We start from the raw sequence: 5,000 nt of genomic DNA, 5'->3' as shown, positions 1-5,000 counted from the left end.
CGTCTACGCTTTCTCACGTACGCATCCTCGTATCCAGACGACGAGTATGCAATGTGACAACCCACAAGAACTGTCAACCCAAGTATTTCTACGTCGGATGAAATTCGCCCGAAGACATCCCCGCACGGCTCCTAGACGAAGCGCCCACAGATTTACATAACTATATTTTTTGTCTTAAAGGTTTTATTTACCCTTAAAGGATACATCGTGGCGTTCATTTGGATCCTGTGTTCCAGGGTTAATCGTATAAAAAAGAATAACCAATTTATATTGAAGTTTTATGTAAAAGTTTAATGTAATTTTTTTTTTATTTTGAAAAAAATTATATGGATGTCTGATACAATTTATGATGCTTTTCTAAAAATCTTGTGACTTGATCAAGAAACAAGAATAATTATATATAAATGATTTACACAAAAGTTTCATAGGAGTTCTTTACGGCAAGAGTTAATAGAATTTATATGTAGAATTTATACCAAATATTTATATAGAAATTAATGAAAATATGTAAATAATTCATATAAAGGTTTTATCAAAGTTAACATATTCTATATAAAGGATTTATATAACGATTTTTATCAATTTTATACAAGTGATTTACATTAAGGTTTAATAAAGGCTTAGCGAATTATGTATAAGGGATTTCTGTAAAGGTCTTATCTGAAGGTCTGATATGGACGTGGGGAGATATTGCGAACGGGGAAGCTAGGTCGACCAGCACGCAAATGATAACAGGGCAGAGGCTTCGACCCTTCCAGAGAAACAAAGAGGAGGAGGAGGAGGAGGTGGGAGTGAGAACAGAGGAAAGGGGAAGAAGATGAGGAAGAAGTGAAGGAGGAGACGGGATAGAGAAGAGAGTAAGGGAAGGAAGAGGAGGTGAAGGAAAAAGAGGAGGGGAAGAAAGAAGAGGCGAATAAAGGTCAAGAAAATGAAGAGGAAGGAAATGGAGAAAGAAGAGGAAGAGGAAGTTGAAAGATGAGGAAGAAGAGGAAGATGAGATGGAAAGGGGGGATAGATGACGAGGAGGAGGAAGAGGAGGAGGAGGAGGTGCATAGAGATCAAGGGGAAGAAGAGGAAGGTTGTAAAGAAGTGAAGAAAGGCGAAGAAGACGAGGGTGAGGGGAAGAAGTAGAAGACAGGAAAGGGAAAGAAGGAAGAGGAGGAGAGGAGAAGGAGGAGAAGGAGACAGGAAAGGGAAAGAAGGAAGAGAAGGAGGAGGAAGGGGATAATGAAAAACAAGGTAAAGAAGAAACGGGAGAAAAAGAAGAGGAAGGGGAGGAGAAAGAGAATGGGGAGAAAAAAAAAAGAGAAAGAGGAAGAGAAAGGGGAGAGAGCAAAGAAAAGAAGAGAAGGAAGACGAAGAAGAGGAGGGAGTTAGACTAGCTGTAAGCGTGTTTGGGAAGCTCTGTGTTTAAAGACATAATATCAAGTTTAATGTCTTTAAAATGTGACACTGAATGCTCTCGTTTAACTTTAAGATATTGTTGGTATATCGTGGATAATGACTATCAAGAAAAATGTTGAGATTATCCAATTATTGTGATAAGATGACGATAACAACAAGTACATAATTTTTTTTTTTACAAATAGTGAGATCCTTTAGTCATAAAGTGAAGGAAGCGATTAAACTTAAAGATAAATGAATAGATAAAAGGTAAAACCAAAACCCAATTTTGAAGAAATCCTAGATAAACCAGTAAGACCGAGTCAACAAGAAAATGTGTAAAAAATTGTTTTAATGAACAGTAATGTACAAAATATATTAATATAGGCTTTCCGAATACAAGACAATCTAAGAAAAAGTTATGAATTGACAAATAATGAAAAATGACACCTGGCAAATACTATAGAAAAAAATATATATACATATATATATATATAGCAACAAATCAGAAACAAAACAAACCAGGCTTTGTAGAAAAGATACGATAGTTCAAGTAATAGGTAGACAGAAATAAAATGCATCCTAGAATTAAGATAATCGAAAAGATAAGATTAAAACAACGTTTCTGCTGACGAGGGGATATTATTAATAAATTGAATATTTCCAAATAGCGCATAAAAACTGCGACAATTAAGACAATGAAAACAAGGATGAAAAAGATACAGTATCCTCCAGAGAAGGATACTAAGGTCCTTGCGGGAAGGCAGAAAATAAACATCAAGATTAAAGATTGAAATGAAGGAGGAAGAAGAAAAGGAGGAAATGGGAAGAGAAAAAGAACAAAAAGAACAAAAAGAAAAGAAGAATAACAAGAAGGAGAAGAAGAAAAAGATAAATAAAATCTGCAAAAAAGAGACAATAAAAAAGATGCATATATATATATATATATATATATATATGTATATATATATATATATATATATATATATATATATATTATATATATATATATATATATATATATATATATATATATATATGTATATATGTTGGACTGGAGCCCAGGACTGTACAATCGACGGGACTGAAAACCATAGAGGACCCGATGACGGGACGCGACGTGAAGCTGCGCGATTATTACCAACATTTCACCAGCGCTTCTGTCTTTATGGACAATATCTCGCCGTGACGTCAACTCTGGCGCCGTCCTCGGTGCCACTTCCCACAGCTGCTCTATATTTCATGTCCACCTCGACCCGCACCCATAGCCTCACTCTTCCTCGCCTCTACTTTCTCCGCCGCTTCCCTCACACTGGAATACCCCCTCCCGTTCCCCTCCCCTCCCGTTCCCCTCCCCTCCCATCCCTTCCCATTCCTTCCTTCCTTCCTCTACCCTTTCCCCTCCCCATTCCACCTCTCCTTTCCTCTCATCCTTCCCCCTTACCCCTTCCCCTTCTCTCCCTTGTTCTTCCCTTCCCCCTTTTCACCCCCCTTTCCTCTCATCCTTCCCCCTTTTTACCTCCCTTTCCTCTCATCCTTCCCCCTTCCCCCTTCCCCTTCTCTCCCTTGTTCTTCCCTTCCCCCTTTCCTTTTGCTCGCCTTTTCCCCTTCCCCTCCTTTTCCCATCTCTCTTTCACCATCTCCTTCCTCTCCCCCTTTACCTTCGCCCTTTCTCTCACACTTCCCCTTCCCCTTCCCCCTTCCCCTTCCCCTTCCCCTTCCCCGTCACCTTCCTTGGCCTTCCAGCCTATGAGGAGGAGAGAGATAGAGCGGCTCTTACTTACTCCAAGGTAATCCTCCAAACCCCACACTTCAAGGATGAGGTCCACTCGCTGAGGGTTTTACGCCTCGAAAAGCTTAAATGACCCCGATTCCACCACCTTTGCCCTATGTGCTTGGAGAGCCAGGGCAAGTAGCGGTCACCGGTAGCCGTTGAGGATCGAACTCAGGCCTACGAGGATGCGAAGCGAGATCAAGTACCAACGCGCCACAGCAACAATGACAAACCCTTCCGTATCCGTTTGCACTGTTCCTTTTCATCTGATTGCCGACATGTGATTTTAACCGGCTGCGTGGAACTCGGTTACGTCAACGTAGTTAAGGAAAAATTCCTAAACTGCTCGCTGACGCAGTTCGTCATGTCGGAGTTAAAAAAAAAAGAAAAAAAAAATCTCGCGTTCGATTCTTGAAGCTCCCGATGACTTGTACCTCTCGTGGCTGTCCGAGCACACAGGGCAAAGGGGATGACTTTGGTTAAAGTTAAGGTAATTTTGGTGTCAGCTCTTCATCTATCTATTTGTCAATTTATTTATTTGTTCATCTATTCATTTCTCTATTTATTCACTCATCTATTTATTTTTGATATGCAGTATTTCAGTGGCAACAAGGGAATGAATTTGAGGAGATGCAGCCGGAGGAAGGGAAGAGAATGAGAAGGGGGAGGAGGAGGAGGAGGAGGAGGAGGAAGAAGAGGAGAGATGCCATGTTATACTGCCGGCCCTTGTTGATGAAAAGAAAAACTTGGAATGAGCTTGAAGAAGAAGAAGAAGCTTGGGAGAAAACCTTCTCCCCTTCATTCGCATTCTTCCTCTCCCACCCTCCCCTCCCTCCTCCCTCCTCCCTCCTCCCTCCTCCCTCCTCCCTCCTTCCTCCTCCCCCTCCCTCCTCCCTCCTCCCTCCTCCCTCCTCCCTCCTCCCTCCTCCCTCCTCCCTCCTCCAGGGGGAGGCGTAATAATTGCGGGACAAGAGGTTCCATTCCTCGACACCGGACCTGAAGGAGTTGGCCAACAAATCTGAATTGACTTTAGTCCTCTTGTGGCGGCGAGCGGTTGCGGCAGCAATGAAGGCGATCAAGCGGGTGCCGGGGGACGACCATAGGGTACCGGCAAGACGTTGTTTGCGGCGAAAAAGGGGGACTCACTGGTTGAAATTGAACGATGATCCATCCTCCCCTCCTGAGGTTGGAATAGACCGGGATTGAGATGGAAAGAATAAAGAGGTTATAAAACTGGGTTATTTTACCTCCGACTTCCGATTAATCGGCGGTACCGCCTACCTCCAGAACATTTTCCCGCCGCGAAATCACAATGGCGAACTATTTTGTTTTCTCAACAAAAAATACATAGAATGTTATTTGATATGCAGGAGGGAAAATTATTTTCCTCCGCCATATCAAATTCCCTCCCGAAAACTGCGGACTGGAAATCTGTTCAAACTGTCGAGGGAAAAATAGCCCAGTATGATAGCACCTTAAGGAGGTGAGGAGTAGAGTGGAGGGGGAGGGGGAGGGGGGCAATCAGTGGTGGAGTGATGGGAGGAGGAGGTTATGATATAAGAAAAACGTCCGGCGAGTTTAGGGGGTGGGGGGGCCTGGGGGCGGGGGAGGCTACATGAAGTGAGAGGCAAGATTGTATGAGGTCTGCCGCATAAGGGGGGGGGGGCTGTCTGAGATGGAAGCGAGGACTTTGAATTGAATGGGTGGGTGGGTGGGTGGGGGCAAATTGAAAGGGGGAGCCACCTGTAGTGGAACGAGGAACAGTGGAAGATAGAGATGGAGAGGGGGTGCTGTAGAGGCTTGTTTGAAGTGGAAGGGGACTAAAGTGGAGAGCGGTCTGTGG

This window comes from Oratosquilla oratoria, chromosome 37, assembly GCF_046742065.1.
Source record: "Oratosquilla oratoria isolate Oo_2021 chromosome 37, ASM4674206v1, whole genome shotgun sequence".
NCBI lineage: Eukaryota > Metazoa > Arthropoda > Malacostraca > Stomatopoda > Squillidae > Oratosquilla > Oratosquilla oratoria.
Note: the sequence above shows the minus strand (reverse complement) of the source record.